The 24,808-nt window shown below is 42.6% G+C and overlaps 1 protein-coding gene and 1 pseudogene across 1 annotated transcript in view; one reads left to right on the plus strand and one right to left on the minus strand.

Annotated features, from left to right (window-relative positions):
* The window catches only part of LOC136399391 (leukocyte immunoglobulin-like receptor subfamily A member 6), a 367,572-nt gene that overhangs the window by 309,011 nt on the left and 33,753 nt on the right, over positions 1-24,808 (plus strand). The gene's annotated exons all lie outside the window — the stretch shown is intronic.
* LOC136397180 (leukocyte immunoglobulin-like receptor subfamily A member 6) lies at positions 159-6,377 on the minus strand (annotated as a pseudogene).

Raw genomic sequence — 24,808 nt, forward strand, 5'->3', positions numbered from 1 at the left:
AGCAATGGCACAGGAGCACAGCCTTGCCCTGCCCATGGAACTGAGGTTTGTGGCCTGACTTGGGAGCTGGCTCCTCCCACAGGGGTGGAGCTAAAAGCCCAGAACAGGCAGAGTCCTGCTACTGAGCGTGGGCATGCAGTCCCACCCAGCCTGTGGAGTCAAGGCTTGCAGCCGTCCCATGAGTGGGCTTCTCCTGCAAAAGTGAGACGAAAACCCAGAATCAGGCGGAGACCTTTAGCTAAGCAAAGGTGCTCACCCCTACCCTCAGGGCTGAGCATGATGCCACCCGTGGGGGCAAGGCAAAGGCCAGGGCCACCGAAGATTGTACACCCAAGCACATGATCACAGCCACTCCCATGAAGGAGAGGCAGAGACCACAGAAACAGCCCCAGTGGGCAGGCACCAGCAATGCCCATACCCAAATGCCCTAGGCAGCAGCAGCAGAGGGAGAGGCAGGCTTGCAGACAGATCAAACCTAGGGAACACAGAGGCCACACCCAGTGGACTCCAGTGGCCAAAACCTTCTTTTACACAGACAGAATGAGAAGGCATAGAAATGCAACACAAATGAATCAAGAGAAATCCTCAGGAAAGGACCTGCATGAGTCAGATATAACCAAATTACAAGATGCAGAGTTTAAAATAATGATTGTTAGGATGTTCAAAGATATTAGAACAACAATAGATGGTCATTACAAACACCTAAATAAAGAAATAGCAAATATAAAAAAGGACATTAAAAAATAAAATTTAAAAAAAAGGACATTGAAATAATAAAAAGAGAATCAGTCAGAAATGACAAATACAATATCAGAAATCAAGAACACAATGGAAGGAATTAAAAGCAGGATGGATGAAGCTGAGAATCAAATCAGCGAGTTAGAGGACAAGATAAATGAAGGCACAAAAGCAGAGCAGAAAAAAGAAAAGGACAAAAGTATTCTTACAGTTGTTTATATAGAAAATAACATGATAATTCTAAGTAATAATACAAGAGTAAACTCTATGTTTAATATACTGAAAGCTGTAAACTTACTTTTGCCGCATCATATACTTTGATGTCAGACACGTGATGGTAGGGAATGGGCTGAGAACTTCATGGATGAAAGAAAAGTGTCCCTCAGGCTCTGTGACTCATACAGTCAGGTCACATTCTCTCCTCAAGTCACACAGTGCCTGGCAGAGCAGTGGGAGGTTCTACAAGGGAGCCATGCTTGAGAGAGGGACAGGCTTCATAATATCATGCTCTGAGGGGCTTCCCCCTGAGCCCCCTCTCCCAGGAGCTCAGAGCCAGAACTGAAAGGAAATCTGAGCTCTGGGCCACGATTCTCTCCTTTTACACTTGGGGACACTGAGGCCACACAGGGGAAGGTGTGTTCATGTCAGCTTCCCTACAGGTGTCTAAACCCCACATGACTCAGCCACTGTCCCCCATGGACACAGCCACCACCTCCCACAGAGACCCTCATTTATCCCCCTGCAACTCTGACTCTGCGGGGAGGAGGGACTGATAATCAGAGCCCCCTGGAGATCAGAAATGGGGGTGGGATATGGAGGCTGCCATCTTGCTACATGAGTCTGGGTGCTCCTCCTTAAGACTGAACTCCAAAATCTCCCTCTGCTATGTCCACCCCATCCCTCACCTGCCAATCTCAGAGCCCTGGGGCTCCGTGGTCCCACCTTCTACCATCATCTATTTAGAACTACCAGCTCCTCTGGGAGACAGGGCTGTGCTGAGTCTCTGGAGGCAGGAGGTCATCTGAGAGACAGAGAACTGCCCTGGGGTGGTCTGTGCTCCCTCTGAGCAGAGTTCTCAGTGACTCACCAGCTGTGGAGATGAGCTCTGTGTCTGAGGGGCTGGGCTTCCAGAGGATCCTGGGAATGAAGTTACAATAGTGATGAGAGCCTGGGGGTAACCCAGGGATCCAAAATCACTCAGAGTCTTCTACATCTGACCTGTGTCATCCCAAAGACACTCGCCGTGCGCACCTGCCACCTTCAAAACCTAGGGGAGGAAGAGGGGTGGAATCATGTGGGAGGGTCCCTGAGAGGCAAATCTGTGAGACCATGACTCAGAGCCCCTTGTTTCTCATCCAAATTCTGATGTGTCCTGGGGACAGGAGCCTGAGCTGACAGTGCTCAGAAACTATGGGCTTGGAAACACCTCACCTGAGACCAGTAGATCCAGGGGCTCACTGGGATGTGACCACTGCTGGGGTGTTTTCTTAAAATATCCATAGCATCTGAATGTCCAGTTGTGGCTGAGGTTCATAATGTCCACAGGAAACAGCGCTTGAAATGCCTTATTGTCATGTCGATGTGAGTCCAGGGTCCAGGAGAGCTTGTGTTCTCCTTCCTTAGTCAGAACAAAACTGTCAAATGCCTGTACTGAGCCACACTGGAGGGTCACGTTCTCTCCTGAGGTCACGACAGGGCTGGGCAGGGCTGAGAGGCTGGGTTTGCTGTAGAATCCTAGGAGAGGAGGAGGCAGAGTGTTAGATGGGGCTCACCCCTCCCTCCCATCCACCAGGGTTTGGCTGTGAGAGGGGAGACCCTCTAGAGCAGACCCCCTTCCTGAGGGCAGAGCCTGAGCCTGGGACCATTCAGTGTCCTCTCACCTGTCACCACCAGCTCCAGGGGTTCACTGTGCTCTGACAACCCAGTGGGGCTGAGGTAGTTACAGTATTATCTCCCTGCATAGTTGTTTTTCATGAAGAATCCATCGGTTTCTGTCTATCCAAGGACATTTTTGTGTCTTTGTATACAGATGAAACTCCTGGGCCACCAGGGTCCTCTGACACCAGATGGTCATGGAACTTCCCCAGGGGATCACAGAGGCTGGCTCAGCCCAGATAGTGGGTTTGGGGAGGGTCCCTGGAAGGAAATCAGAGGCTGCAAAACAAAGACCCTCCCTCCCTCATTCTCCAGCTCAGCCCAACACCCTCCTGTCCTATTACCTCAGCCCAGGACCTCTGTGTTCTCTCCTGAGCCCCAGAGGATGAAGTAACAGGTGGGATGTGGATCCTGGGACAAACTCACCTGCCTGCACGTGGGTCCTCTGGTCCAGAATCAGCCCTGAAAGAGAGACCTTCAGATATTTGCACCATAAAGTCAAAGTTGATCTTTTTCAACAAGACAGCAACAGCTCAAACTGTCTGAACTTGAGGTTTCTCAGGAGCAAGGGATATGACCCATCCCGTCTCCTCCTTTTTCTGTCCCCTCTCATTGTCCACAACTGACCGAAGCAGAGAAGAGTGGAGAGGAAGAACAGCATGGCGTCTGCTCAGAGTGTTCCCGCTCTGCAGATGGAGGAGCCCCGGGGCCTGAAGGACAGAGACGCACAGGATGTGGTGAGTCAGGGGCTGCCACCCTTCCAGGTTCCCACAGCTGTGGACACACAGGTAGGGGACAACCCCGCCCAGGGCCTGGCTCTGGGTTTCTCCAGGATGAGGATTCAGGAGGACTCCAGGATTGCAGAAGACTGGTCATCAGTATGTGAGGTCTCACCTGATTTCCATGTTTTCGTCTTTCTGTCTGGTAAAATCCTGCTTGGAGAGGGAAGGACCCAGGTTCTCATCCTGACCTGGCCCCTGCCAGTCTGGTTCTAAACAGCACAAAAAGATACTTTCGACAAAGTGGTTGTTGACGTGTTTGTGACAAATGTGTCACACGCTGGCAATGCGGCTGCCTCCAAACATGATCCCCACCTGCCTGACTGGGCTCACTCTGTCCAAGCAACAGTGACTCTGTGCCTGAGGGGGACACTGGACTCAGGAGAGGAAACACCTGAACAGCGTCATCCAACACGCAACTGAAATTTTTATGTGTGCACCGCAGTTTCCAGTCTCATCTTATTCCCACAGCCTGGATTACTGTGGAGGTCACCATGAGGGACCTGGGGGTCATTGCACAGAATGGGATTCGGCTCCATTAGGTAGTAGATTAAGGTAACACAGGTTTTGGGTGCAGGCTTAACAGTACTCAGGATACCGGGTCCCCTGCTGGATCCCACTGAGGACTCATAGAAAGGCAGCTGTGTGCAGCAGGTGGGAGGGGGGAGAAGTTGAGGGCAGGCTTGTCCTGACTCCATTCCCAGATGGAAACTCACTGGACATCAGACCTCAAAAAACAGACACAGTGTCTATTAGACTTATCATCTTTGACCAGTGGTGGTAGATAATGAATGTAAGAAATGAAAAAAGAACTTTTTTTGACATGTAGCACACACCATGTGCTAAGGTGAACTCAAGTCGATCAGTATAAACTAATATGAAACTCAGGAGAAAACAGGTCGTCTTCATGAGCTTTGACTTCATTACATTTCTGTGGAGTGTTTTCTTTTTTCTCCAGCATTTATTTATTTATTTATTTATTATTTTTAAATTTTATTCAGAAAATTAACTTGAACACGGTGACCTTGATCAATAAGAGCACACAGGTTTCAGGCAAACATTTCTATCATGTTAGAACTGTTGATTAGAAATGGCACCACGCCTGACCACGCAGTGGTGCAGTGGATAGAATGTCGGACTGGGATGAGATATTAGTAGATCCCTCAGAAGGTCAGTTCCCTCAGAGGAGTGCTGGCCACTCTAACTCACACAGAGTGCGTGGTCTCCCGGAGCTAATGGTTGCTCCAACTCAGTTTCTCACATGTTGCACGACAGCATCTTGGAGGCCCCAGCGTGATGCACCACACTTTTCTGATGCTTGGACTGGGGCTCATGTAGGCCTTTGGGTACCCTGCCTAGGGGGAGATCTCTGAGAGACGTTCCTCAGCCCCAGGCATGTGGCAACCAGAGGAACCAAAGGAACATCTTGATTCTATTAGACATTGAGCCGCTCAGGATCTTACTGATAATCAACTGGGTCCAGACAGGTTGGGGCACCCCGAGGGGGTCTGCGGCAGGGCTGGACACAGCAAATCCTCCACAACCCAATCCTGGCACACAACAGTGGCCAGTGATCTCAGGTTTAGTTTTTGTCTGTTTATACTTTCTCTGGGTTGTTTGTCTAGTTGTCTTTCTCAGTCCAGACCTCGTCAAGTCCATCAATATAGGTCAGTCTGCTTCTGGTGCAAAGTGTACGCTGCTTGAATGTTTTCTGAATAATTTCTAGGACTTCAAGAAACGAGCTGCTGAGCAACCATTATCTCCGGGAGACCATGCACTCTGTGCGAGTTAGAGTGGCCAGCGCTCTTCCCAGGGAACTGGCCTTCCAAGGGACCTACTAATATCTCTCTTGCTTATCAGGTTCAATTAGTCATCTTCAGGCGTCCTGGACATCCCGACCAAATTCCGTATATACAGATTTGGACTGATGTTCTCACTGAGCAGCCAAAGTGGCTCCAGGACTGCCTCCCGCCCTCCAAACTGTGAAAGAAGAGGCAAACCATCCTTCTGGCAGACCCAAAATCTAAACTCCCTGCTCCAGTACTCCTGCCACCTCTAGAAAGCCCAGTCCTCTCTGGTCTCTCCCATCTGCCTCAGCCCTGGAACCTGAAGTTTTCAGTTCCAAGGCTGACACGGCACTCAGTTCCCTCCATACCTGACAGGGCACATCCTATGGTGTGGATTCCCAATGCTGCACCCCTCTCACCCTGAAGTTTTTCTCTCCCCCTAATGCTGGTGACCCCGAGAACCCTGACTTCACTGTCCTTGCCTCCCCCATCCTCCCCTTACACCAGGCAGCCCCCGAAGTAAGCTGTCAACTGTGCATGGTTTATGTCCCCTTTTCCACCAGTGATCCCTATAACTGGAAGAACCAAATCCCACTAAAATGTATGCTTAAGAATTTTAAAATTAGATTGTCCAATAATTATAATGTAAAAATTGTCTAAAGATACATTGAAAACTCTCTGTAAATTAAAATGGCTGACTTCTAGAGCAGCCTGGCCAAATCAAGAGTTGCCGGTGTCCCACCTTCAGGTGGGTTCTCACACCCAGACTGAGCCTTGGAGAGAGTTTTCTGGGAGAGGCATGCCCGTGAGTCTTTAGCTGAACCCTCCTCCCTCAGAGCCTTCTGAGTCTCTGGCTGTCCTGACAGACCAGGGCCTGGCTCTGGTCACCATCACTCACAATCTAGGAACCCTGTTCCCTTCTTAAATCTCACCGAGGAGCCTGACCTGTGGTGGCGCAGTGGATAAAGCGTCGACCTAGAAATGCTGAGGTTGCCGGTTCGAAACCCTGGGCTTGCCTGGTCAAGGCACATATGGGAGTTGATGCTTCCTGCTCCTCCCCCCTTCTCTCTCTGTCTCTCTCCTCTCTCTCCCTCTCTCCTTTCTAAAACAAATAAATAAAAAAATTAAAAAAAAAAATTTGTGAATAAAAAAAAAAAATCTCACCGAGGAATAACAGGGCTTTAAGAGTGGTGGTCATGGTGTCTCCTCCCTCTGGTCTTGGCCATGCAGATGGATGAGGCTACAGTGCACTTAAGACAGACAGACACTCACACTGGCCATTTGAAAGCCAGTGTCTCTGTCACAAGGCTTTCATATCAGCAGTCCCACAACAGAGGTGAATTCCCTTCCCAGTAGCCTGGCTCTCATGTTTATGATGCAGCACTGAGTATACCTGTTGTCACCCTGAGATGCCCCTTCCAGGTGAGGTGACCCAGGGGATGTCCTTCTCTGTCAGAGTCTCCCCCATGGGGTCACCTTCATCCTCAGCCCATCCATCAGCTCTTCCCTGTAGGGTCCTCACCATGGACGCTGTATCCCAGAGGTAAGCCCAACAAGGTGCGAGCTGGACGCCCAGGTTTCCCTGGATGGTGAAATGCCCGCAAGTCCGGGAGCAAGCAGGCGGCAGCGGCAGAGCCCCCACCAGCCACCCCTGGCACTCATCTGTTTCCCAGGGCCAGCTTTGGGGAAGGTTCCCTCCTTTAAAAAAATAGAGAGGGTCTAATTTCCAATCTTCCAAATGCACCTCCGAATACCATCGCTCTGTTATTCCATCCCCGGACACTCGTCCCCAAGCCGCTCCCTCTGCAGGAGACACTACCTCGGACTCCAGGAACCAAAGGCCACTCACCTGACTTCCTGATGCCTGCTCGTTACAGAGTACACAGCCCTGGAGATGCTTCAGGAAGATGTGGGTCCCTGTGACTGCAGAGCTCAGATCAGTAGGAACAGGTCCACCGTCTCCCTGGGCAGTTCAGGTCCAGTGTCTCTGACAATGAGCACAAAGGGGAATACAGGGAAATAGGGAAGAAAAATGTCCCTCTCCTAGCCCCAGAGTGTGGCTTTCTTTGTATCACACCCTCCAAAGTCTTCTCCTTTCTCCTGCAACAGCATCCACCCAGACCTTCCTGGGGGCAATGTTATGACTCATTCCTGCCTCCTCAGTGTCCTTATTCCTTGGGAAGAGCTGTCCCCTAATGACTAGGTTACTTCTCTTACTTGGGGGAAAAGCCAAGTCTTGCTTAAATATTCTTCCATCATTTACTGCATGACCTTGGGCAGTAATGTTTTTTCTTGGCACCTCAGTTTTCTGGTCTGCATCATGTTGTCATAAACCTTAGTCCTCAGAGTGATTGTGAGGTCAGTGGTTTTTGGACATGAGGGGAAGCAACCCTTGTTCATTTCAGATTTCATGAAGACATATGGCATCAAACATGAGAGATCAGGCATCCACTTCACTGTCTAGATTGATTGATAGTCGTGCCCAATCAGGAGCTCCCATCTGCTGCTAATGCTGATAAATGCATAATATCTATAAAGTAAATGGCACATCATTTCAGAAAAGGAAAAAAGAAAGTTTCCAAAACATAGAGAAACCACGATAGAGTTTAAAGAGGCCACAGATTAGTGGTCACTGGTACCTGAGCACAACCAGATGTCATCAGTATGAAAGTTTTCACCTCTGTGTGGAGAAGAGAGGGACCCTGGAGCCCTCACAGTCAGGGAGAGAAGCAGGTCTCAAGGTAGAAGTAAGAGAAAGTATTGTCCTCTTTTCCACATTTGGAAATGAGCAGTGGGGGATCTCTGCCCACTGACTTAGCCCATGGTCAGTGCTGAGCCACATCCCTTGTGTGTGTATGAAACAGATTCCATGCATTCTCATCCAACCTGGACATCTGTCCAGGTGTGAGTGTGAGGTTCACCTTGGATCCATTACTGCCCAGCACTTCAGAGTCAGATGCTAAGTTTGGGAGAGGGGACGCCATGGGGAAGGCAGCTGCAGCTATCCACCTCTTCCAGTCCCGGAGCATGAGGACAGCCCTGGGAGAAGCTCTCTGTAGATAATATGGTCTGTGGGAGGTGAACATCCAACAGAAACGGACATCACAGAGTAATCGTGATTATGACAAATAGTGGCAGGAAAGACTGTCTACAGGGTCATTAATAAAATTACATTTTTTTCTAAAATTAGACTTACAAAATTTGTTTTGAATGGGATGACATTGATCAATAAAAGTACCTTGGTTCCAGGTAAATGTCTCTATAGCATTGGAAGTGTTGATGGCATTGTGTGCCCGTCACCAAAAGTCAAATCATTTTCCATCACCGGATATTTGTTCCTTTTAACTCCCCTCTTCCACACCCCCTCTCCCACATCCACCTCCCCCTTGTAACCATTTCACTTTCATCTACGTCCATGAGTCTCAGTTTTATACCCCACCTATGTGTGACATCATACAGTTCTTAGCTTTCTCTGATTTACTTATTTCACTCAATACAATGTTCTCAAGGTCCATCATGTTTCGTAAAGGGCAATTTGTCATCATTTCTTTCTTTTTAATGTTAATGGGGTGACATTGATAAATTAGGGTACATATGTTCAGAGAAAACATCTCTAGGTTAGTTTGACATTTGATTATGCTGCATTCCCATCACCCAAAGTCCAATTGTCTTCTGTCACCTTCTAACTGGTTTTCTTTGTGCCCCTCTCTTCCCCCAACACCCTCCCTCTCCTCTTCCTCACCCTGTAATGTGCACACTTTTGTCCATGTCTCATTTTTATGTCCCACCTATGTATGGAATCATATAGTTCTTAGTTTTCCTTAATTTACTTATTTCGATCAGTATAATGTTATCAGGATCCATCCATGTTGTTGTAAAGGATCTGATGTCATCATTTCTTATGGCTGAGTAGTATTCCATAGTATATATGTACCATAGCTTTTTAATCCACTCGTCCACTGAAGGACACCTGGGCTATTTCCAGATCTTCGCTATTGTGAACAATGCTGCCATAAACATGTGGGTGCATTTCTTCTTTTCAAACAGTGCTATGGTGTTCTTGGGGCATATTCCTAACATTGGTATACCTGAGTCAAAAAGCAGTTTGATTTTTAATTTCTTGAGGAATCTTCATACTGTTTTTCCACAGTGGCTGCACCAATCTGCATTCCCACCAGCAGCGCAGGAGGGTTTCCTTTTCTCCACATCCTCCCCAGCACTTATTCTGTGTTGTTTTATTGATCAGCGCCATTCTGACTAGTGTGAGGTGATATCTCATTGTGGTTTTAATTTGCATTTCTCAAATGAGTAATGATATTGAGCATTTTTTCATATGCCTATTGGATATTTGTATGTCCTTTTGAAGAAGTGTCTATTCATTTCTTTTGCCCATTTTTTAAAATTTGTATTTATTTATTTATTTATATTACTGAGAGAGACAGAGAGAGAGAGAGAGAGAGAGAGTCAGAGAGAGGGATAGACAGGGACAGACAGACAGGAAATGAGAGATGAGAAGCATCAATCATTAGTTTTTCATTGTGCATTGTGATACCTTAGTTGTTCATTGATTGTTTTCTCATATGTGCCTTGACCGCGGGCCTTCAACAGACTGAGTAACCCCTTGCTCAAGCCAGCAACCTTGGGTCCAAGCTGGTGAGCTTTTTGCTCAAACCAGATGAGCTTGCACTCAAGCTGCCGACCTCGGGGTCTCGAACCTGGGTCTTTCCTCATCCCAGTCTGCCGCTCTATGTACTGTGCCACTGCCTGGCCAGGATCTTTCGCCCATTTTTGATTGGATTGTTTGTCTTCCTGGTATTGAGTTTTACAACTTCTTTATAAATTTTGGTTATTAACCCCTTATCAGACATATTGTTAAATATACTCTCCCATTGTGTAGTTGGTCTATTTATTCTGTTCTTATTGTCTTTAGCTGTGAAGAAGCTTTTTGTTTGATATAGTCCCATTTGTTTATCCTGTCTTTTATTTCACTTGCCCATAAAGATAAATTGGCAAATATATTGCTGCGAGAGATGTCAGAGAGCTTACTGCCTATGTTTTCTTCAAAGATGCTTATGGTTTTATGGCTTACATTTAAGTCGTTTATCCATTTTGAGTTTATTTTTGTGAATGGTGTAAGTTGGTGGTCTGGTTTTATTTTTTTGCAAGTAGCTGTCCAATTTTCCCAACACCATTTGTTGAGGAGGCTATCTTTACTTTAATGTATGCTTTTTACCTCCTTTGTCAAATATCAGTTGTCCATAAAAGTGTGGGTTTATTTCTGGGTTCTCAATTCTGTTCCATTGATCTATATGCCTGTTGTTATGCCAGTACCAGGCTGTTTTGAGTACAATGCCTTGTAGTATAACTTGATATCTGTAAGTGTGATACCTCTCACTTTATTCTTTCTTTTCAAGATTGCTGAGACTATTCGTGTTCTCTTTTTGTTCCATATACATTTTTGGAATATATGTTCTATATTTTTGAAGTAAATCATAGGTATTTTAATCAGTATTGCATTGAATTTATAGATTGCTTTGGGTAATATAGACATTTTAATGATGTTTATTCTTCCTAACCATGAGCATGGTGTATGCTTCCACTTGTTTGTATCCTCCCTGATTTCTTTTGACAATGTTTTATAATTTTCCAAGTATAAGTCTTTAGTCTCCTTGTTTAAATTTATTCCTAGGTAATTTATTTTCTTGGTTGCAATGGTAAAGCAGATTGCTACCTTAATTTCTCTTTCTGACAGTTCATTGTTAGTGTATAAAAATACCTCCAATTTCTGAGTATTAATTTTATATCCTGCCACCTTGCTGAATTCATTTATCAGGTCCAGTAGTTTTTTTACTGAGACTTTAGGGTTTTCTATATACAATATCATATCATCTGCAAATAATGATAGTTTTACTACTTCTTTTCCAATTTGGATGCCTTTTATTTCTTTTTCTTGTCTGATTGCTGTGGCTAGGACTTCCAGAACTATGTTAAGTAAGAGTGGTGAAAGGGGGCTCCCCTGCCTTGTTCCTGATCTTAACAAGATTGCTTTTAATTTTTGTCCATTGAGTATGATATTGACTGTGGGTTTGTCATAGATGGCCTTTATCATGTTGAAGTATGTTCCCTGTATTCCCACTTGGCTGAGAATTTTGATTATGAATGGGTGCTGAATTTTATTACATGCTTTTCCTGCATCTACTGAAATTATCATGTGGTTTTTCTCCTTCCTTTTGTTTATGTGATGAATCACATTGATTGATTTGCGAATATTGTACCAGCCTTGCCTCCCAAGAATAAATCCCACTTAATCATAGTGTGTGATTTTTTTCATATATTGCTGGATTCGGTTTGCTAATAAAAGTTGAGGAATTTAGCATCTAAATTCATCATGGATATTGGCCTATAATGTTCTTCCTTTGTGTTGTCTTTGTCTGGTTTTGGAATCAGAATTATACTTGCTTCATAAAAGGAGCTTGGAAGCCTTCCTTCCTCTTGAATTTTTTGGAATAGCTTGAGAAGGATAGGAGTTATTTCTTTGAATATTTGGTAGAATTCATTTGTGAAGTCATCAGGCCGAGGACTTTTCTATTTACGGAGTTTTTTGAGAACTGTTTCGAAATCATTTGTTGCAATTGGTCTGTTTGGGTTTTCTGATTCTTCCAGATTAATATTTGGAAGATTATATGTTCCAAGAAATTTGACCATTTCCTCTAAGTTGTCTAGATTTTTGGCGTACAGTTCTTCATAGCATTTTTTTTTACAATATTTTGTATTTCTGTTGTGTCAATTGTTATTTCTACATTCTCATTTCTAATTTTATTTATTTGAGTCCTCTCTCTCTCTCTCTCTCTCTCTCTCTCTTTTTTAGTGAGTCTGGTTAAAGGTTCATTGATCTTGTTTACCTTTTCAAAGAACCAGCTCCTGGTTTCATTGATCCTCTGTATTGTTTCTTTAGCCTCTATGTCATTTATTTCTGCTGTGATCTTTATCATTTCTTTCCTTCTAGTAGCTCTAAGCTTTACTTGCTGTTTTTTTTTCTAGTTCTTTTAGATCCAAGGTCAAGTTTTTTATTTGAGCTTTTTCTAGCTTCTTGAGGTATGCCTGTAATGCTATGAACTTCCCTCTCAGGACTGCTTTTGCTGTGTCTCATAAATTTTGAGTTGATGTATACTCGTTATCATTGGTTTCTAGAAAATTTTAAATTTCGTTTTGATCTCATTGTTAACCCATTCGTTATTTAATAATATGCTATTTAGTTTTCAAGTGTTTGAGTATTTTTCAGTTTTTCTGTTGTGGTTGATTTCTAGTTTCATGCCATTGTGATCAGAGAAAGTGCTCGATTTCAATATTCTTAAATTTGTTGAGACCACTTTTGTGCCCTAACATGTGGTTTATTCTAGAGCATGTACCATGAGCACTTGAAAAGAATGTATATTCTGCTGCTTTAGGGTGAAAGGTTCTAAAGATATCTAATAAATTGAGTTGATCTAGTATGTCCTTTAAGTCTGCTTTTTCTTTGTTAATTTTATTTCTTGAGAATCTATCTAGTGATGCTAGTGGAGTATTGAAATCCCCTACTATTATAGTATTGCTGTTGATCTTGCCCTTTACATTCATCAAAGTTTGCTTTATATATTTAGGTTCTCCTATATTAGGTGCATAGATATTTATAATGGTTATATCTTCCTGTTGGATTGCTCCCTTTATCTCTATGTAATGGCCTTCTTTATCTCTTACTATAGTCTTTGTTTTAAAGTCCATTTTGTCTGATATAAGTATTGCAACCCCAGCTTTTTTTTTTCATTTCCATTTGTGTGAAATATTTTTTTCATCTTTTCATCTTCAGTCTATGTGCATCCTTTTATCTTCAGCCTATGTGTTTGTTTTAAGGTGTGTCTCTTGTAGACAGCATATGTATGGGTCCTGACTGTTATCATAACATCCTGTCCCTTGGTCATTTGTTTCCAGCCATATGGTCCATCCTGCTGAAAAAGCATGTCCTGTCTCAGGACCTTTGGACCTGTTTTTTTCTCTGCCCACATTCCATACTCTACGGTCCATCCTGCTGAAAAAGCATGTCCTGTCTCAGGACCTTTGGACCTGTTTTTTTCTCTGCCCACATTCCATACTCTACCCACTGCTCCTGCTTCATTTTTCTCACTTTCTTCTCTAGGTCACTGTCTTCTTGTTTGCACAGCATCTCCCTCTCCCACAGGTGAGCTGGAGGAGTGTGGAGACCGTGTTGCTCAGGGCTGCACTGTGACCCCTAAATGGAGCCAGTAAACAGTGAGCTTCCCTCACATCTGCTGGTGAATGAATGAAGGGGACTCTGGGAACCTGTGGGTGACTCACTGGTTCATGCATCCTCCTGAGACCTGGGGCTGCACAAGGTCAGACTGAGGACAAGGAGCCAGCAAAGGGGACCACGTACAAGGGGTTAGGATATCATAAGGAAACCAGGAGGAGTGAGTCACAGCAGGACAACCTAGGTGCCCAGAAGGAGGGGCCAATGTGGGACATTCCTGTGAACCAGGTGAGGTGAGAACAGAAAAGTATCTATTGGATTAAAATGGGCAACAGGAAGGTCCTTGGTGGCCTGCACAGGAGCAGGAGTCTCAACTGAAGGTCCACCTCCATGCCCTCTTGTGAGTCCTTCAGGGAAGCATCTGCTGGGGCAGAATGGGGTGTGTCCTGGCAGGGTCCTGGGAGTCTCAGGTCTGCAGACCCTGCATGGTCCCTGATGGGCCAGTAACCCTGGGGTGGGGTGAGGTGAGTTGTCTGGTCACTCTGTGTGAACCTGATTTGGGTTCAAACAGTCCCCTGACGCCCACACTCTCCCTGCCTAACCCCTCCCCCATCATGGGCTGAAGTTCCCATGCTCCCCTCCCCTAGACCACTGCCTGATCCTGTGTCAGAGGGGCTCTTTCTGGCTTCTGAAGCTGGGCTGGAGCAGGGAGAGGAGACAGAAGTGTTAGAAACAGAGAGGAGCTACAGGCAGGGGGATTTTTGAGACAGGAATTACCTGAGAAGCAGGCCTCTATTTTGGGGATCTAGGTTTGGTGCCCCTGTAGGAGGTTAGACATGAACCTCTCTCTGGTATGGTCAGGAGGTACTGTCTCAGTCCAGGATAGGAATCCCCCTCCCCATGTGATTTCATAGGAAAGAAGAAACCTTAACACACACGGTGTGTATGTTTCTAATTTCATGATGTTGAAAACGAAGACAGATCACCTAACACTTGTACATCTGTGCTGAAATTGAGTGTTTTATTCTAGATTTCCTTTTTTTTTAATGTTTTTTTTATTTATTCATTTTTGAGAGGAGAGGGAGAGACAGAGAGAGAGAGAGAGGAGAGACAGAGAGAGAGAAGGGGGGAGGAGCTGGAGGCATCAACTCCCATATGTGCCTTGACCAGGCAAGCCCAGGGTTTTGAACCGGCGACCTCAGCATTTCCAGGTCAACACTTTATCCACTGCACCACCACAGGTCAGGCTATTCTAGATTTTCTGAATTGAGATTCTGAAGAATTTCTTTTTCTAAGCTGACATTCTCCAACTATTAGGTTTCCTTGTGCTTGGTGACTTAAGTTATCCCCTTTGTGACGCAGGTCACCCTGTCCCCTACTCACTTGAGATCCTGCCTTTGCTCTGATGCTGGTGTTGAATGAGAAGGAGGCACAGCAGCAGGATGAGAGCCACCAAGACCCAAATCAGGACAACCAGGTACCATGGGAGACCTCTGACTCGAGTGATGTCATGAATGAGCCAATGATGCCTTTTTATGAGCATGTACTGTGTGCGAGGCACATGCTGGGGGCTGTCATCCATCTCCTCTCCCCTCCCCACAGTCATGCACAGGGATTGCTGTCCCCACCCCCACTACACTGAGGCTCAGAGAGGTTCACCATCTGCCCCAGGTCACCCAGCTTGGATGGTGCATGGCTGGGTCTAGAACCTGGGACTCTGGGTTCCCTGTGCTGTCCTCATGCTGCCCCCCAGGTTGACACCAGTTTCATGCTCTGGTTTCTTATCTGCAGGGGCCTATCCATGTCTCATGTGTAGCTGAAGGTACTTTGTTATTACCTGTCTCCAGCACAGCAGGGACATGGGAGGGGCAGGGATGTGGGCTAAACTCTGCATCTCTCCTGAGACCTGTCTGCACCCTGAGGGGCCCTAATGCTCCCTTGACAATGTTGGGATACATTGTGGGAGCTTCGCTCCTGAGCTCTGTAAGGTCCCTAATGTCACCTAGTCTCATAGCAGCCTGTGAGCTGGATGGGATCAGGGATGAGGAGACAAGAACCCGACATTCAGAGGAGAGAAGGGACAGCCTGGCCCCACAGCAGGAGCCGCAGAGCTGGCAACTGACCCAGGACTGCCTCCTGCCCGCTCTCTCCTCTGAGCTGAGGAAAAGGACCTGGATGTCCTGGACCCTTGTCCTGCCTGTTCCTTCCCATACAGTGTCACTGTCACTACTACAGAGGGTACAGTCTCCATAACATCACACCTAGAGACCAAACTGTGAGACCTCCTCTCCCAGGAGCTCAGAGCCAGAACTGAAAAGAAATCTGACCTCTTGGCCACGATTCTCTTCTTTTACAGTTGGGGACACTGAGACCCACACAGAGGCAAAGATACAATATATCAGCAACTCCACAGGTGCCTGGCTTCTGCATGACTGAACCCTATCTCTCATGGATACACACATCACCTTCCCAAAGGATACTCACTTATCCCTTTGCAGGCTTGGCTCTGTGGGGAGGAGTGGCTGATCATCAGAGCCTCCTAGAGATCAGAAATGGGGGTGGAATGTGGAGGCTGCCATCCGGCTACATGAGTTTGGCTGCTCCTCCTTAAGGGCTCTCACTTCTCTCTCTGCCATGACCACCCCATCCCATCACCTCCCAGCCCCAGAGACCTTGAGTCCTGTGGTCCCACCTTCTACCATCATCTATTCAGAACTAACAGCTCCCCTGGGAGACAGGGCTGTGCTGAGTCTCTGGGAGCAGGAGGTCATCTGAGAGACAGAGAACTGCCTGGGAGTGTCTGTGCTTTCTCTGAGCAGAGTTCTCAGTGACTCACCAGCTGTGAAGTAAGGCCCTGTGGGTGGGGTGCCAGAGTATTCAGAGGGTTATGGGAATGAGAATAAAAGTGTGGTGAAAGTCTGGGGGTCACCCTGACTCCCTAAATCACTCAGAGTCTTCTCCTACATCTGACCTGTGTCACTCTGAAAACAGTCCATCTGCCCACCTGCCACCTTCAAAACCCAGGGGAGTGGTAAGGGTAGATCATTTGGGAGGGTCCCTGAGGGGCAGATCTCTGCTGTGATACCATGACTCAGAGCGCCCTGACTCTCATCCAACTTCTGATGTGTCCTGATCTGACAGCGCTGATGAAAGATGGGGTTACAGCCCCTCACCTGAGACCTGTAGATCCAGGAGGTCACTAGGGTGAGACTACTCCTGGAGTTTTTTCTTAAAATAGCCATAGCATCTGAATGTCCACTTGTGGCTGAGGTTCATATGGTCCACAGGAAACAGGGCCTGAATCATCTTATATCCATGTCAATGTGAGTCCAGGGTCCAGGAGAGCTTGTGTTCTCCTTTCTTAGTCAGAACAAAACTGTCAAATGCCTGTACTGAGCCACACTGGAGGGTCACGTTCCCTCTTGAGGTCAAGACCGGGCTGGGTGTTATGGACTGAACATGAATAATTATTGATCTGAGCCCAAATTGATTATAAAATTAACAATCCTTTATTAGCTGACCGGCGACTACTAGTTGAGAAACAGCTACCAACCCCAAGCCTAGAGAGAGAGAGCAGTATTTAAGAGGATAAATCACAAATCATAGCTATTAGAATATGTATGGACCAATATTCTCGACATTTCTGTAGAAAGCATTCTTTGTTCTAAAGCTGATTACAGTTCTTCCTGTAAGTGCTGCAAGGCTAAAAGCATAAAACTACATCCTGCTTCTGTAGGCAAGATATAAGTCAAGATATCTAACTAGTTCTGATATTAAACTGGTCCGTGGCCCAAAAAAGGTTGGGGACCACTGTTATAGAGGAACCTGGAGACAAAGAGGCTCTTTGGACCAGAGTAAGAGATGGTGAGAGGGTGGCTGGTCAAGGAGTGCTCTCTACCATGTATGTCAGAAGCCGATCAACAGATGCTGGTTTACACAGTCACAGCAAAGAAAATCAACTGTTGCTGGTTGAGACAGTCACTCCAAAAGAAGAGGCTCAATGATACTTCCCCCTTTAACTTCTTGAATTAATTTGGTTTTTTATTCTCCCCCCATTTTCTCTTGGGTGTGTGTGTGCTATTATTTATGGCACAGGGAGAATAGCACTGTACTTTCCCTGCAGATTCATAGTAATTTTTCTGGAAGTGAAACAGAGGGTGTGAATTCCACAGAAAAGCCTATAAACATCTTTGTACAGGCCTATGGACCTAGGGGGCTGGCTATGATATCCCCGGAAAGGGGCTAGATCTATAGAATAACTCTCTCCTAAAATTCTATTAGAAAAATATAGATTGGGACTTATGAATAGGTAGGATTTAGAAACTAAACACAAAAGCACCTTTCAACCTTTACCCAATCCATTACTTAATTCCACCTAGTCCTTTTCTTATTATAAAAGAATAAAAGAACTTTCCTCTTACATAGCCTCTCACATACCTAGCCTTCAGATAGTGGAACATTCTAGGAGCAATAGTTGGGAATACATGAAAAATAGTAGACAAACATAGCTTTACTAGACAATAGGTTGCTAAGTAAGATAGAATCAACAGGGTCTTTTTAGAAGCTTACACCAATATTGTTGTTGCTGCTGCTCAAGTTATTATATAACTGTACTTAATGACTTATCACCTGATTCATAGCTTAAAGAAATGTACCAACCCTTTCCTGGAAAATTTACTCATATTAAAGCAAAAAATAACTGTTAATCAATATAATCTGCATACCATGTAACTATAACTTTAATGTATTCTACATACCATGTGATTATAACTTAGTGTATAAAAATAAAGCTATGCTAGCAATTGGCAGAGATACCTGAAAGTGAATTCTAAAGAATTTGGCTCTCTCACTCATTTCTTGCCAATGTTGTCACTTCTTGCAGGATCCCTGGATCGACCCCGGGGCGGGACCCCAGCACATGTAAGAATGTTGGATTATGTTTATAAGACAAAATGAATATATAGGAATAAACTGCTATGGTCAGATTGAGTTATGAAGATCATATGTACCATGTGTTACAAATGAGCTAGAGAAATAAAACCTATGTCAATAAAATATAATATTAACAGTAATTAAACTTCAGTTCTTGTGTTTCCACCAATGTTACATGAATACTTACATAGACTTATCATGCCATCCTCCATATTCCTCAGTAGTCAGAGACACATGTAGAGAAGAGGAATGAAAAGAAGGACCCTCAGTGTTGCTTCTGGTCCAGTGCTGTTAGTGGGGGGCTTGGGAAAGAATTTTTTATTTCTACAGAGCTCTGAGAAACAGATATGGAGGAGCAAGAAAATGATCAATAACAGATGGTGCAAGTGTGTGAATGTGTGAGTTAAGCTGTGTTCATGGTATAACTGCACCTCTATGATTGAGTGAAGCAGTCTAGTCAGAGTGAGGTGAGAGGGTCACAACTGGATGAGCATGAATAGCTTTCAGTTCAGAGACAAGAGCATAGTTTATCCAAAACACTGTGAGGACCACAAAAGGATTTTGAGCAGATATTGAAAGATACTGAAATAAAATTGGAAAGACTGATGAGAAGGGTAAACTGGAGAAGGAAGTGAGGAGTGAAGCAAACTCAGAAAAATGATGGACGTGAGTACTGCCTTGGTGGGTGTGAATGGTGACCTTTCCTTACTGTCTACATTGACTGCAGACACCAAGGTGCCCTAGAGGCAGGAATCCAAATGGTTGAGTGACAAACGAGTCTGGCAGATCTGGCCATACACTAACTACCACAGAAAAGCCCAGCTCTCCCTCCTGTCCCTGGAACACAGATTCTACTTTACACAGTTTTCACCTGGATGCTTCTTTGAGCAACAAGATCTTTCTCTTTCCATTTCTTTGGGGTCATTCATTTGAGTCATTTCTGCCTCTTCAGAGCAGTCTTGATCTGGGTATCACCCTGCTCTTTAAACTGTGGAGACTCTTCAGGATTCAGATAAGATTGATATTCATGAGTGTTTTTCTGTAAGAAATCCATAAAACACACACACACTTTAAATATCATGGTGGCACTACCACATCCTGAATGGTTGGAGGACACTTAAGCACCCACTTCCTCTCTTGGTCAAACTTCCTTCATTTGTAGCACAGTGATGACAACCCTCCCCTCCCAATGTGCTGAGAATTCAACCTAAATTAGACAGAGGGGAAAAAAACCCAGCCATTCAGAATTAGATGGAGACATTGGAGCTTTGAATCATTTAAAAGCAGAAATACCTTATCTACTGGAGCAGAAGAAAGAATCCAGACTTAGAACACTCATGTAGAGTCACCTGAATCATGACAGAGACTATTACAATACACTGGATAGATCATGGTCTTTCCACCACATGGTGCTGGATCAATTGGATGATCTCTGGAACCAGGAGATTTTTCGTGCCTGTTTCACACCATTAATAATAATCTATATCAAATGGACTACAGATCAAAATTTGAAGAGTAAACAATTACTTTTTCTTTTGAAAAAAAGGTAAAAAATTATCTTTATAGCTATGTGTAATCACAGTTTTTTTTAAGGTTATCAAAGCATGAACTTAGTGTAGAAATTGGTAAACTGAGATCCACTAACTGTTCCCATAGACACCAAAAAGCATGAAAAAAATCACATGGGACACAGTGGGAGATGATTTTTGCAAAACCAAAATAAGGCAAGAGGCTGGATTGAAAACATTTAAAAAATTCATTAAAATTTGTAAAATGACAGCAGGCAATAGGTCATGGGTATACAACATAATCAACTGTACAAATGATGTAGAGATGTTTTCTCTTAATCTATGTACTCTAGTTGACCAATGTCACCATGTTAAATTTAATTGTCTGAAAATAAGTAAGTAAATAAATAAATAAATAAATAAATAAATAAATAAATAAATAAAAGAAAATAAGCAGTTACTTTAACATGCAACTTGCAAACATTGGTATCTTATGCATGGTTATCTTTATAATGTCCCTCAGCACCATAATTCATCAGGAAGTAGACATTACCCCCACAGCATGGTACCAACACATACTCAGAATGGCTAAAAAATAAATGTTGAAACGCAAAGGTTAACACAGGTGTGGATCTACTGTCATCCTCAGACATGGGTGGTGGGAGTGAAAATGATGTGGCCACTCTTAGAAAAAGCTTACTGGCATCTTGTAAACAGGAGCAATCCTTATACAGCATTGATATCCAATTTCCCCAGCATCAGTTCAGGAAAAGAGTATTCTTTCTTTCTTGCTTTGTCTGGGCACCATTGTCAAAACTCAGTTGAATGTATTTGTGTAGAATATGTTCAAGATCTATATCTTATTCCATCAATCTATGTGTCTATCCTTTAGTTAACCCCAAAATCTTTACCACAGGACCTGTATGGTAAGATATAAAATGTGATAATACGAGTCCTTCTTGCCCACTATGTTTTCCTTCAGAACTTTTAGAATATATAAATTATAGAACCAGTTTGTCAATATTTAAAATGTAAAGTGAGATGCTTCAACCTTGTGATGTTTTCGAAAATGTCTGTGTAAAGGTAATTACTGTAGCATATGGGAGTTGAGTGGCTGGCTTTTTCTGTCTTGGAAATATGAGGCATATTTGAGCATTCTTATTTGGCAGGCTGATTCACTCAGATACTTTATCCTACTCAGCAGGGTTTTACATCCTTCTTAAAAGGACACAGATTGTGACACAGAAATATTTCAACATTTTATGCTATGACCAATTTTCCTAATGTGTTTCAGATAATTCAACAAAGAATCACCCCCAGCCATTTATTCATGCTCTTCTGTGACTAATGAGTGTGTGGGGGATCTCAACTTCTCAACAAGGTTAATTTATCTTGCTATTATCTTCAGCTCAATTACTACATTAGTTCCAATGAACGGTGTCTTTGGACCTAAAATTAACTATGTGGTCCTGTTATTTCTTCTAAACAAGCATTAGTTTTGTTGAATGTGTTCTTGGTGTTCAACACAGCAAGTGGATAAAATTTCCATATAAAATTAAAATACACTTGTAGTAAATGTAAACACTTTAAAAATATGAATCTATAAAATATTTTATGTGTAATATATAATCATATTAATGTGCCCCTTTTATAAAAATTTTTTTCAAAAAAACTAGAATATTATTGACTATATTTATATGCTCTAATTTACATCTCCTTGTACATCAGAAACTACCATAATATTATATTTAAAGTATAATTGAAAAATAAATAATGATTATATATGCTGTCTACAGGAGTCCCAATTCTGAATGAAGGCACACCTACTAATAGTAAAGGGATGCAAATAGAAGGGAAAAAAGCTGAGATAGCAATATTTATATTTAATAAAATAGACTGTAAAACAAAAGCTATAATAAGAGACACAGAAGGACACTACATAATGATAAATGGAGCAAGCCAAAAACAGGATATAACTCTTGTAAAATTCTAAGCACCTATACATCTAAAGCAAATCTTGATGGATATAAAAAGAAAGATGGACAACAATACAGTCACAGTAGGGGATTTTAACACCCCATCAACATCAATGGATAGGTCACCCAGACAGAAAATCAACAAGAAAATGACAGCTTTAAATGACACATTAGAGCAGATGGATTTAATTGAAATATATACATTTTTTTTTACCCAAAAGCAATAGAATATACAATCTTTTCAAGTGCACATAAAACATTTTCTGAGATAGACCACATGTTAGGACACAAAACACATCTCAGTAAAGTCAAGAAAATTGAAATCACATAAATAGTCTTCTATGAACAGAATGGTGTGACAATAAAAATCAATCACAAAAACAAAACAGAAAAGCACAGAAATACATGGAGGATAAACAACATCTTATTGAACAAAAAATGAGCTAACAATGAGATCAAGAAACGGATCAAAATATGTCTTGAAATAAATTAAAATGAGAACACAACAACCCAAAATTGATGGGCATGTTGTAAAGTCACGTTCTGCTGGGTTTACATAGAGATACTAAGTCCAAATGAATTTTTAAGGCATTTTATTAAAAAAAGGAGATTTATTAATATGCTGGCAGCATATGACAAACACAGGTCTAAGCTGACCCAAATTGTGCTGTCCAGACTATAGCCCTGAGGCAGATTATATACCTTTGACTATACACAGGTTGGCGGGAAAAGGAGGAGAAGGGGAAATGACACAATTTATTAGCAAGCTTATAATATTTGCCTATAGGATTTATAAAAATATTTCTATATATCAAAACTTACAAGGTAACACAATAGCAAAAAATGTTGTTTTACATATTACAAGATATTCCTAAATTTTCTAGTGTTCATTTGCCATCCCTTTGTCTAGAGATATGTACATTAATTACACGTTTTTCAGGAGGGGAGGGGTAGTCTACAAGGCCCCAGGGGATAAGAATTTGTGAATGGTCCATTAAAGAAGAAAAGAGAGGAGAGGAAAAGGGCTTGCCTTATCTCTCCCCTCTTACCCCACACCTGGCTAGGTGTTTATTCTATTTCTCACAGGTGTGGGGGAAGGGAGGGAATATAAGTCCCCCTAGCACAAAATCTCTTTATTTACAATACAATACTGTGGTCTATCCTGAGTTGGTGCAAATCACACACAAGTATAAAAATAATATTTACAAAATCTTTCTGTATGCTTAGCCCAAATTATAAAATGCCCTTTAAGCCTCCTAGTAAAAGAGGGTTTCCTACACAGTATGTCTCTGCAAGCTAGGAAACTTTCACAATTCTTTCTCTTTATTCTCTACAGGAAGAAGGGGGCAAGAAACCTAACTATTTTCTCTAAAATATTAATATTAATTTTCTATTTTTTTAATACCTTACCACAGGCACAGCCAAAGCAGTTCTAAGAAAAAAATTTATACCATTACAGGCTAATTCTACCAACAAGAAGAATCTCAAATGAACATTCTAACCTCATACTTAAAGAAAATTAGAACAACAAACAAAATCCAAAGTGAGTAGACAGAAGAAAATAACAAAGAATAGAGCAGAAATAGATGAAATAGAGATTATAAAAATAAAATAATACAAAAGATCAATGAAATCAAGAGCTGGTTCTTTGAAAAGATAAAAGACACTGACAAACATTTAACAAGACTCATCAAGAAAAAAAAGAGAGAGCACCTAATTAAATAAAATCAGAGATGAAAGAGGAGAAGGAACAACTGACATCAGACAAATACAAAACATAGTAAGAAAATATTATTCACAATTATGCCAATAAACTGGACAATGTAATGGAATAACCCATTGCATGACCTTAGATGGGAACACAGCCAACAAGAAAAGAATGTTTTGCCAAGAAAATTGTTTTGTGACTTGAAGGCAGGTCACTGAAACAGGTCTATGTGACTGAAGGAAGTTGCTGGGCTTTTTCTCAGTAAAACATTCTATAAGATTTCTGTACCTTCCAAGGTTATCCCTTGAGATAAAGAGAGGAATGTTGTAGAAACCATAGAAGCAATAGCAATTAATGCCTTTTGATATTATGTTGTTACTAAGCTATCATGCAGGTGGACTCCATGTATCTATAAGTAAAAGTTATGCTTGATGTTATGCCAATTGCTCAGTAAACAAGATTTTTGAAGTCTTGTGAATAAAAATAGGATGCACAAACTCGGGGCCATTTGCCTGAGTGAGCGGTGGTCCTTTGCTAGTCCTTGATAATTTCATCTGCTGATCTCTCTCTCTTCACCCCCGACACACAAAAACCAGACAATCTGGATAAAGTAGATAAATTCCTAGAAACATACACTCTTACAAAACCCAATAAAGAAGAATCAGAGAATCTGAATACACAAGTTACAACCAGTGATTGAAAGAGGAATAACAACAAGAACAAAAAATTCCCAAGAAATAGAAGTACTGAGTCAGATGGCTTCCCAAATAAACTTCACCAAATATTCAGAGAAGAACTAACACCTACCTTTCTCAAATTTTTATTTTAATTCAAAAGAAGGAAATACTCCCAAGCTAATTTTACAAGGCTAGCATTACCTAATTCTGAAACCAGATAAAGACACTACAAACAAACAAAAAAAACATATAGGCCTATATTCCTGATGAACAAAGAAGTTAAAATCTTCAAAAAAATATTATTAAACCAAATACAGCAATACATTAAAAAGGTCATACATCATTATCTAGTGGGATTTATTTGTGGGATGCAAAATTGGTACAATTTCTGCAAATCAATTAGTGTGATACACCACATAAACAAAATGAAGAATAAAAATCACATGGCCATATCAATAGATGCAAAAAATACATTTAATAAAATCCAGCATCCATTTATATAAAAACTCTCAGCAAAGTGGGAATACAGGGAACATACCTCAACATAAGAAAGGCCATATATAAAACCCAGCAAACAACATCA

This window comes from Saccopteryx leptura, chromosome 3, assembly GCF_036850995.1.
Source record: "Saccopteryx leptura isolate mSacLep1 chromosome 3, mSacLep1_pri_phased_curated, whole genome shotgun sequence".
In the NCBI taxonomy this organism is placed as follows: Eukaryota; Metazoa; Chordata; class Mammalia; order Chiroptera; family Emballonuridae; genus Saccopteryx; species Saccopteryx leptura.